Source organism: Crocodylus porosus, unplaced genomic scaffold (assembly GCF_001723895.1).
Source record: "Crocodylus porosus isolate Cpor-Errol unplaced genomic scaffold, CroPor_comp1, whole genome shotgun sequence".
Lineage (NCBI taxonomy): Eukaryota > Metazoa > Chordata > Crocodylia > Crocodylidae > Crocodylus > Crocodylus porosus.
In genome coordinates, this window is record NW_017728907.1 from 23438767 (window position 1) to 23450328 (window position 11562).

Sequence of the window (11562 nt, forward strand, 5' to 3'; positions counted from 1 at the left end):
TCCCTCCCATGGTTCCCTCCCCCCTCCTCCATCTCCCCCGACCCCTTACCAGCACTGGAGCCCTGTTGCTGAACATGCAGTCTCACCAGCCATGTATTTCAGCACCAGGGTGAGGGGCCAACCACAGAGACGCTCTGGCAGCCAGAGTGTCTCCATGGAGGACCCAGCCTCTGGTTGCCTCTGGGACCATGCTCTGCTCTGCTTTTTTAAACTTTGATTTTTTAGACCCCTGGATATCCCCAGGGAAGTTTCTCCCTGCTGCAAACTTTCAGCGTAGGGAACATTTTTTCATCCCTGGACATGCTTGTTGCCCCATCTCAAAGGGGTTTGAGATGGGGGCAAGAGGCATGTGCACGCTCATCTTGATGCTCCCCAGCGGTCTAAACTGAGGCACCTCTACAACCCTATTTAACTAATACAGTCCATTCAAATAGGCATGTATGAAATATAATTCTACCTCACCTGTATCTGCAATAGGTCTATATGAACAAAAGATTTAAAAAAAACATTTTTAACCACTAGACTATTATTTTATGTAAAATACTGCAGCAGAAATCTTTACCACATTACTCATTCAATTAGTTACAAGTTAAATAATATTTTTTAAGAAAATAAAAAAGTAAATGTTCACATTACTTTTCAACCAAATCAATATTTATTAAATATCTTTCAAATGTGATTTTGAACACTCTAGTTAGAGATGCAAATCAGTTTTTCATAAGGCAAACTCCTGTGGAACAACTATGCAGACTACTTATTCTTCTAAAAAGATCTCTGCAGTACCCTGAGGACATGGGGCTAGAACATAGAGGATATTGTGGTCCTGCTGCTTAAATGGAGACATGCAATTAGCTTCCTGCATGCTCCTATAAAGATTGTTTTCTCTACATGTGGTACAGCTGGACTAGCCCTGACTACAATCACACTTGTGGACCAAACCAAAAGGAAGGTCAAGGTTGGGCCAGCATTCACGGGCAGAGCCAGAACTCTCCAATTTTTTAGTTGGAAGAGAGAAGAGGTAAGTGGAGTCTTGGGGAATCTGTCCGCCATTGCCTTTGTGTTAAGTGTCTTTTCCTCCCAGGCACTCCTACCTTTTCCAGCTGACACTTGTGTCAGTGCTGGAGGGTGGGAATGGAAAGCAGTTTGAAGGAATCAGTGCATTTTGGGGGAAGTTAAAACAAGAGTTGTGAAATGGTTAATTACGTTGATACTGAAATGTGCATGATTTGCATGAAATTTGCACAATTAAAGCCTCACTAAGGTAAAAAGAACAGTTTGTACTTCTCAAGGTTGTTATTATTTCAGGCTGTTTGGAAAAATATTACTGCATCAGTTTTATGTTTTAGGCTCTGAAGGAATTCTTCACAACCCAAATATTTATTTAAACAAAAGCTTGGATTCTGGAGCAGCTCCCTCCAGTGTGGAGCAATTCTAGTACGTTATGTCATCATTCTGAGTACTGGGGCTCAGACTACAAGCACCAATTCTACACAAAGAAAGTTAAGCCAAAGATAAAGAATATGTCTACACAGCAGGGAAGATACCATGATCCTAGCCATTTTTGGCTAGGATCAAGTGTGGTGTCTGTTTTTATCAGTTCAGATACAGAGCTTCAAACTGCCTCTGCCTCTGCGCTGGGGGCTGAAGAGAATCAAGGATTGATTGGACCCTGGAACTGGAGCCTCCAAAACAACATGGAGTGGAAGTGGAAGAATCTTCCCAGTGAGATTCCAGGTGAAAAGGGACTACTTTGAGGATTTCCAAGAAGATGCTTATGGGAAGGACGGATTTCATAACCAAGATCCTCGTAAAGGAAAAGCTTGGTTCATGGATACATCAGGCGGGCTGGAGTGAGAGCTCTGCTTCCAGGACTCCAAGAGCAGAATGCTGGGAGCAGCTCCAACCAGGTGAAGTTCTTTGAATTTACTGTGGGAAGCACAAGAAAAGTGTGACTGGTCCCTCAGCCCTGGCCCCCCTGCCAATAACAGAGAAAAGGAGGGTGATAGAAGAGGATTCAGGAAGAAGGAGTCCCCTTGGAAAGGAGGTGCAAGAAAGGAGCTCTCAAACACAGGGGAAAGAGACAGAGATGGAGGTTGTGGATGCAGAAGGGAGCCCAAAATGAGCCCCAGAAGCTGGAGAAGAACTCAGCTTACAAATGGAGATCCAGAGGGAACAGGAGAAACCCCCAGAGAATGATCAGGATGGCTGGGTGCAGCATGAGAAGCAGAAGAAAACCCAGGCATCTCTCAAAACTGCCCAGAGAAAGGGGCTGGGCCCCCAGGGGCCCTCAAGATGGAGAAAAACTTGAGCTTGAATCCTGAACACACAAGGAAATGAAAAAGAAAAGGATACCTCAATTCCCTTCACTGTATTCATCATAGGGATCTGAATAGTCTCATTAGATTTGAGAAGCCTGGTAAAGTGAGAGAGATGAAAAATGATATAGCAGTACCTGACTCAGCTACAAACAGATATCTGCCTCCAGTAATGTGACTTACCCAGTTCTAGAAACTATTCTTTGTTTGAAAAACACTGCCCACATGGTTGCTCCATTTGGTTGGGAATGAATGACAATAGAGCTAAGGGGTAGCCATTCTCTTAAAAAGAAATCAGAGTGAGACCCCTATATAGCACAGAGAGATTATTGCAGGCAGACTACTACAGGGCATGTTTGAAACAGAAGGTGCATCTACACAAGACACTTAATGTAAAATAGCCTAATGCTATTGCATAGTAGTTTATTAGCACAATTATTGCCCAGCACACTACTGCACAGTGTTATTAAGCTACTGTGCAGTAAGCATCACAAAATATCCATGTGCCAGCGCTACTGTGCAGTAATCCTAGTTATTGCACATTTAGTTAGTACTTCATTAAGCAAGTACTAAATTAAATGTGCAGTAACTACTGTTCATTAATGAACATGTAGATGCACCCAAAGAGATGGAAAGTTAACCTCCTGAATGTTTATGATCCATCCAACAACGAAGCAAGGTGTGGAAATGCCCAATACCTGGCCAGTGGTGATTGCAGAAAAATTCAACTGTATCATTGATGAGGAAAATAGAATGAGTAGAGGCCAAAAGACAGGCCTAGACAGATCCTCCAGGCTACTGAAACAGTTTATCTATGACCACTGCCAAGTGGATGTGGGCAAAGAAGCCCAAGGGCCCAGTGGAATCATCACCAGGACTGCTGTGGCAGTCATACATAGACTTTGTCTTCCTCCCCAAGGGGTGGATAGTAGTGAAGGCTAAATTGTTGCTTGTCTTCTTCTGGTAGGACTGGCTCCTGACAGGGAAAGAGATGAGGAGGTGGGCTGCAACTTAGAGAGGCAGAAACCCTTCTGAAAGCTGAATGTGAGCCTCCTGGATGATGAAAGGATCCAGTAGGAGTTCAGACAGTGCTATGCAGGATAGAGAACCCTCTTAGCTGGGTACCAGAACCACACAGAGTAATGGGCCAGCCTAAAAGAGGAATCAATAGCCTTCTTCCAACAGGCTGGCAGGATGCAAGCTTGGATCCAAAGGAGGCCACAAAAATGCCTGAACTATAAGTTACAGAGCCTGCAGAAGCAGGCAGCCTGGTTTTGGGATGTGAGGGAGGCCACGCGGGAGGTGAAAGCCCAGATTGAGGTCTGGTACAGGGAGCAGGACAGTAAGAAGATCATCCTGGTCTGGGCCCCCTGGGTGGAGGAGAGGGAGGAATGGTTTGCTTAATTCAGCAGGCTGAAGAAAACCAAGAGGGAAGCCATGACTATCATGGTGGACAGAACAGGAGGGAGTACTGGTCAATCAATGGGATGCTGGAGTCGGTAGTAGTGTTCTACTGGGAGCTGTACAAGGCATTCCTAGAAAACCCAGGGGCTGTGCAGAGCATCCTGCGGGAGCTCATTTGGATCTTTGGGTAGGGGGGATGAAGGCAAAAGCTTCTCTGTGCTGGAGAAGTGGATACTGGAGGTGACCACCAAGACTCTCCACAGCTACCAGAATGATAAGACTCCTTGGGCAGACTCCTTACTTGTCACCGTGTTGAACCTTAATCTTAAGAAAGCATTTGATTGAGTGTCCAACCAGTTTCTCTTCCAGACATTGAAGAGAATAGGGATACCCCACAAACTTCATTGTCTCGATAAATATGCTGTAAACCTTTGTCAACAGCAGGGTGCTGGTGATGGGTTCCTGGCCACCCCAATTGCAGTGGAACTGGGCATCTGGAAGGGCTGCTTACTCTCCCTGATCCTGTCCATCTGCATGATGAAACTGCTGGCTCACTGGCTGGCCCAGGTGAGACCCTAGGATCCATGGAGTGGAAGTCGCTGGGGGTGGTGGTGTAGAGGCAAGAGTTCTTACCTACATGGATGACCTCAACATCCTGTGCAGAGACAAGTGGTCAGCAGAAAGAGTGCTACATCACACCCAGCTGTATGGAGTGGCAGCAGGGGCAAAGCTCAATGTGAACAAGAGCACCTGACTGGTACTGAGCAAACATGGAAATCTGTTGATCCTGGGGGTCTTAGCCCCCTGTGAGGGAGTAAATATCCTTGGGGTGGTTTTTGACCCAGACCTAAAATGGCAGATAATGTGGGAGAAGACTGAAGCCTCCATCAAACAGTAACTGGGACTGTGGAACATGCACCACCTGTCAACGGGGAGAGGAGCTGCATGGCAGTCATAAGGGTGGTGTTGCTACCAGTGTTTCTGTACACTGCCCTGGTGTTCCTCAACCATGGCAAACCATCTGTAGTATCCAGAAGGCCATGCACATCTTCTTTCAGGGCTCCATATAGGGGAAGGTTGTGAGATTGATGCTGTCCAAGATGAAGCAAATCAGGGACCAAGGAGTGCCAATCATCCTGCTCTTCCTCCAGGCCAAGTGCTCAAGCCAGACCTGCAAACTGGCACCTGGGGCAGACACAGAGGCAGACGGGGAGGCCCATCAGGCTGCCCCAATCTACCAGTCTACCAGGATGAGACAGCTCCTTTAGAGCTGCCCGTACACCACGGAGGTGTGGGGGAGAGCAAGCAAACTCCTTCAGATCTTGACAAGGGTCAAGACACTGACCAGAAAGGCAGTGCCATTTGACCACCTGACCAAGCAGCAAAGGACCCCAATAGCAAGGGACGCACTTCAACTTCCTGCTTCTGGAATGCCCTGTGGAAGACCAGGAACCTGTTCACAAACCTCCCAAAGCCTGCATCAGAATGGGGGTGAGCAAGCTACAGCTGTATTATAAGGAGATGACAGGGACAAGGTAGCAGAGAACATATTTAAAAGGAAAGAATGGCACTAACTGTTCAAGAACAAGACCACAAGATAGGAGAAGGATGACAACAACAAGGAGGGAGAGGACAACCAGGATGAGGAGATTGAGAAGGAAGAGGACAACAAAGACTATGAAGATGATGAAGTGATAGAGCCATGAAAGGACTGGAGAAAGAAACAAAGGGGTTATAAATGTCAGGGGATGGGAAGAGAAAAGGAAGAGAAGGGGCACAGGGGCAGTTTGTGTGATTGTAGTGGGTATAGGAGATGGAGATGAGCATGTGGGTGCAAGGACACATGGGTGCAAGGCTGTGTAGTTGCAGTTGTAATAGAGATAATCTGAAGATGTATGTTATGACTGTAAAGTGAACCACGTTGGTAAAAGTATAGGTGTGTATGTGTGTGTATATAACACACACACACACACATACACACACACACAGAAATATATATGCAAAAAAGTGCCGAGTAGCAAAGTATATTAATCCACACAGCACCATACTGCTGTACCTAGACTTCAGGCAGTACCTGAGATAACAAGTTTAGAGCTTTCTCAGGAATTTCTACACTGTAATTACAATAGTGATTATGGTGTCAGAATACCAAAGAAAGATATGTTGAGATTTCACTGGTTTTGACTATTGTTCTCTTCCTAAGCAGAACCAAGTCACTCCTGACAAACATCTTCTAAACATTATTCAAATGAGTAAAAATTAGAATACTGGGCCAGACCTTCAGCTGGTTTAAATTGGCATCATTCCATCAATTCAATTTACACCAGGTAAAGTTCTGTGTTATAAGTGCCATCTGGTTACTTCCAATACCGATTACAGCCTAAAGAGATTTCAAGTGTGATATCTCAATTGGCATAGAGGCACCAATACAGAGATTAATAATGCTGGCTGCATAGACAGGCATTATTAATCTTTGTATTGTAATATGAAGTTCACCTCTGCAACAGTCATATTGGTATTTGTTGTTGTTGACATACCACATTGCCAACATACATCTAATTTGTTGCCTTCTGTCATACCTGGTTCTCCTTCTGGTTCCACCTTCTTCAGCAATGAATCTCTGGGTTACAAATAACTCTTCCCAAGTGTATTAGCTTGACATTGAGCTTTGCAAATCTGACTGTGTTATTCTCTTTTCTCATTTCTAATCTTGCCAGCTCCCTTGCAATTTTTCAACCCTATTTGTACCTGCACCTGGGCATATCTGCAAAGACTTTGACTTTTGCTCATTTATTTTGCAGGTGGAACTTTACAGATATAAATTGTACCCCCACAGAGGAAGACTGAGCCTCAACTGTGCTAAAAATATACCTCTACTATTATTTAATCGTGCTGATAAAATTAAATATCATTGCATCTTAAATGCATTTTTTCTAACTGGATATTGGGTCAAAGTGTCTTCCTAGTGTTCATATGATATATGGTTAGGCTTGACAGAATTCAATTTTTGTTTTTAATAATTTCAAAGGATAATATCAATGTTTATTTTTAAGCATTTATTTTGATTTTTATCAATTTTAACTTTTCAGGATTATGCAGTTTAATCACCCATCACTACAAACGTAACTACTGTAGAACTACTGCCAGCTGAGTGGCAGAGCTGCCATCAGTCTCAGCTCTGCTCACCGGTAGCTCCCTCAACCACTTTGTTACTTCCTCTTCCTTTTTTCCCAGTCCCCTGGGGTTTCTGGGAGTTGCAGTCCAAACTATAGTAAAACACAGTTCTCTAGGACTGCTTCCCTTTATCGTCACTCAATCAGCCATCATTTTTCTTACATTCCCTTTGTATAAATTATTGATTATTATCAGTGGAAATGTTTTTTTCATTGTTCTGAGTGCGATATGAAATCAACATTTATCATTGTTTACCAAGAAAAATGGAATCCTGCTAAGCTCGTATATGATAACCATAATAAGTTTTAAGTAATTTCTACAACACTGTTTTCTGACTGTGAAATAATTTCTCCTTTTCTACAACAATTCAATAAATTGCATCAGAAAGACCTTTGAACTTTTAGACAACCACACAGCACCATAGTGACCAGGGCTGTAGTCTGATCAAACTTAAGTTTCACAGTCTTATAACTATTAGAAATAAAATATTGAGAAAAAGTGTTTTGTAGCTTGTCATATAACAGTGGGGAAAAAAACACACTATACGAAATGCAATTAACCAACAATCCAGTTCATTATTGCACAGCAGGTACGTGAACAATTTACCCTGCCAGTGAAAAATGCAGGATTTCATGGCTTTGTTTTTGGCAGTGACTCCAGAGAGGTCGGGGATAAAATAGCAGCAGGTGGAGGACTGAACATGAATAAATCAGAACCAGTATCAGCAGCGAAGTTCAGTAACTTTCCTAGACAATCTTCTGTCTAGGAGACTGCAATTTGCTTGCAGCAAGATTAATTCTATAACCATCTTTAAAAAAATGTAGCTTCTTCTTTTTTTTCTTTTTTTTTTTTTTGCAGAGGGAGGATTAGGGGTAGAAACATAAGCTTTGTTTAAAACTGCAGATTTAGGATAAGAATTTGCTGCCAGTCTAACAAAACAATCAGCACCTGCTGAAGAGGAAAATAAGCTTATTCTTTTCATGTTTTCTGATAGGTTGGTTGAATTTTATCTGTCTGAGAGAATTTTGTGTTTGGGTTTTATTTGGGTTTGGTTGGGTGCTTTTGGTTTCTGTTTTTTGGGAGGAGGAGTTGTATTGTTTTGTTTTATATTTGTCCTCTCTTTCTGTGCTTTATATTTTCTCTCATTCATAGGTTCCTCATAGATAGCTAAAAGGAGGTGGAGGAAGAACTTTTTTAGATTATTTCTGTTGTTCAGGAGATTTTGTTTCTACATTGAATGAAATGATTTCCCTAGTGGAAGATATAATGGTGCTAGCATGTTGAGTCCTTTCATATCAGTTTTAATATATGTGATGGCAGCGCTAACACCACTGTCAACAAACTGAAAATTACAGAGTACTAGTAGTCTAAAAAGTATATTCCCATACATGCAGCTAGATTCTCACCTAGTGTTATAGCTACTGATGTCTCTAAATTAATGACTTTGACATCAGGATGAGGCTCTAGTCTAATGTTACAATGAAAATTAAGATACTGGTACTTAATAAGGATATCTTTTTAACAGATGGTGACTATGATACTGGGATTCAGATTATTAGCAGCAGGTGGCATTTGTAACTGTACTAAGGCTGAGGTGTACTGAGAGAAAATGGACAGCAGAAAACTTTTATTTGTACTCATTTGAGCTAATTATATTGGTGTTGATGGAAATGAAATAATACTGGTCCCAATTTCTAGCTGTAGTAAAGTCCCATTACAGTGAATGTCCATTATTTTATTCCACTAGTGTGAACAGTGTTTGCTGTAGGATTAAATGTAATATCCAAATTCAAGACTTTTTTTCACTGCTATGTTAATATGGGAAATTGCTTAAAGTTGACATTTATGAACCGTTCATACTGATGTCCACATGATTTGGAGATTAGTCTCTGATTTGATCCATCTTTTTTTCCTGTTTTGTGTTAATTTTCTCTGCCCTGTTCTCCCCTCTCCTGTCTCAAAGTACTTCTGTACTGTGACCCTGTGAGAAGCTTTTGTTCTACATTTTATTCTCTCTAGTGCTATCTAGCAAATGAAGCTCATTGGAGAAATGCAATTGACTACTATTTTAATTTTAGTTTGTATGAAGTATCTTTCAAAAAAATAGTTTAGATGTAGTTGACATGGGGTGCATCTACATGTGCAATTAACATATAGCAAAAATCTCTTTTTCAGTTCACACCAGAGTTTATTGTTCCTGGACTCCACATTTACATATGTGCCTGGGACAACAACACACTGAACTAGGGTGGTGCATCCCTGGTTGGCAGGGCCTGGGGCAATCAGCTTGTCATCCTGGGGCTGCTCCACCCAGGCTCGACATGCTGCAGAAGGGCTGGCTGGGAAGTGAGAGTGCTACAGAGTGGGGCTAGCTGGCAGGCAGTCCCAGACAGTGCTGTCTTGAGTTAATTAATTTACTGCATCCTAAAGTGTGCGCATGTGTAAATGGTGAAACTTTATTATGAAGCTAATTAGTCAGCTCCACAGTAAAGTGCACATGTGGATGCACCCACATAGTCCAACCTGCAAAGCATACTCTCCCAGGTTCAATTCAGATGATGACTCATGTTACAGTTTGTTTCTCATTTTTCCCACCTTCCCTTGAAGAAGGTGTGGGAAGAAAGTGAGGTAGGAACAAGGAAGCATTGTTCCTACCACACACTCCTTTCTTGTATTGTCAGTTACTTCAAAAGAGGTGGGATTAGATTCTGCACAGCTCAAGTTTCACAGTGAAGCCCGTGAAATACATGTAAGTATACTTGCAAGAATTTACTACTTTCACACACTGAGCATTCACAGGAATAAGTTCAAGCAAAGAAGGGCAGTGTCAAGGAGTTAGTTAGAAAATGTATATTTTAGAGCATTTGTCTTCTGGTACTTTGCATGTACTACATAAAAACAGAGTGTCAAACTGTTTGTAATGACACTGCAGGGTCTAGAATGTAATCTGGAATAAGGTTGCTCAAGAACTACAGAGCTTTAACATACAACACTGGCCTTTCATAATTTTTAAATGCCTGATTACAACTCTGCTTGCTTGCTACATCACTCACTGCACTTACTGTAGTACAATTATAGATTTAGTGTAGTTGACTGGGTACTATGTAATATCAGTTTTGTTACCCTTACTAACAGTTAGTAGGACAGTTACACAAGCAATCTCCTTGCATGACTAAGGGTGTCTACAGATGTTTAGAGCCCTGCTCTAACTCACAGCAATTTACACAAAATGCTTTGAGTTAGAGTCTCCCCACCCCCACCATCAACCCTGTTGGGTGTTTGGGTGGGTAGGGGGGAGGGGTGGTGCCTGCCTGCACCAGCCCTGGCAAGCAGGAGGGGACACTCCAGCAATGGAGATGGAGAAAGAGAGGGATGGAACAGCTCAAAGCCACCAGCTGCTCTGCCTAGCTAGTGATGGTGGGGGGTGAAATTGAGATCCTGCACCTCATGGGCTTGGTCTGGATCCCACCAATATCCCAGCCAAGGTAGCAGGGGGGTCCCACAAGATGTGGGTGCTTGTCCCACCCTGCCCCGCCACTCCAGCTCTAGCCAGGCAAAGCAGTTGGTAGCTGCATGATGCTCCCTCTCCCTTCCCCTCCCAGCCCACTGACAGGTATGGAGACAGGGCTGGGCTTGTGCTTAATAGGACGTATTGGAGACATCTTCTCCAGGGTCTTCAGGAAGCAGTATGACAAGGAATTATGCTTATGTTGGCCTGAGGCATCATTAAAGAATCGCAGAGCCAGTGGTAAGGCCCCTTACTGGTGGTTCATAAACCAGATGAGACATTGAGACTCTGTGCAGACTTCAGAAAAGTCAATGAGATAACCAAGTTTGACATTTTCCCATTGCCTTGCATTGAGGAAATGGAAGAAAAAATTGGACAGTGGAGTCACATCATATGCACATTTAACTTACGCAAATTCAACTATACGCGCTTGGCAAAAAAAAAAAAGAGAAAAATAACAATTTAAATAGCGTGGGCAATTCCACCCGCCCTTCCACTCAATAAGTGTATGCCTCGGAGTGAGCGTGAGATGGGAGACGTGAATCTGCTGTTCCCTCAGTCAGTCTCAGTTCCTGTGTGCCTCTCATAGTGTGAGCATCTCGCCATGCGTAAATATAACCACAACAAATCTAGCATCAACGCCATCAAGATTCCATAATTTTGTCTTTACGCAATATTTGCCTTACGTGCTGAATTTAGAACCTAAGATGCGACTCCACTGTATATCTCAACACTGGACATGCCAAAGACAGGTTCCCATGGCCCTAGAAGACCATGAAAAGACAGCATTGATAATGCTGTGGGGCCTATTTGAATTTCCAATGAATGCCTTTTGGATTTAATGGGACAGTAGCAACCTTCCAATGCCTGATGGATCAGACCCTGAGCCCATATCAGAACTGTGCGATTGCATACATAGATGACATAAACATCTTTTTGCCCATATGGGACCAAAACAGCACTAGGGGCTATACAGAAGGCAGGCCTCATGGTGAACCCATGGAAATGCCATTTGGGCCAGTGAAAGACCAGGTACTTGGGATTTTTAGTAGGTCAGGTTCATGTGAAACCTGTACTAGACAAGGTAGAGGCCTTACAAAATTGCATGGCCTCTAATGTGAGAGAGTGCTTATGCTAAGCAAGGCCTAGCATTAAAAAAAA

The 11562-nt window shown here is 43.0% G+C and overlaps 1 long non-coding RNA gene across 1 annotated transcript in view; it reads left to right on the forward strand.

Moving 5' to 3' along the window:
* The window catches only part of LOC109307622, a 13947-nt gene that overhangs the window by 971 nt on the left and 1414 nt on the right, over positions 1-11562 (forward strand). The window contains exon 3 of the long non-coding RNA XR_002100319.1: positions 2410-2416. This is a non-coding gene — a long non-coding RNA (uncharacterized LOC109307622). The remainder of the gene's footprint in view (positions 1-2409; positions 2417-11562) is intronic.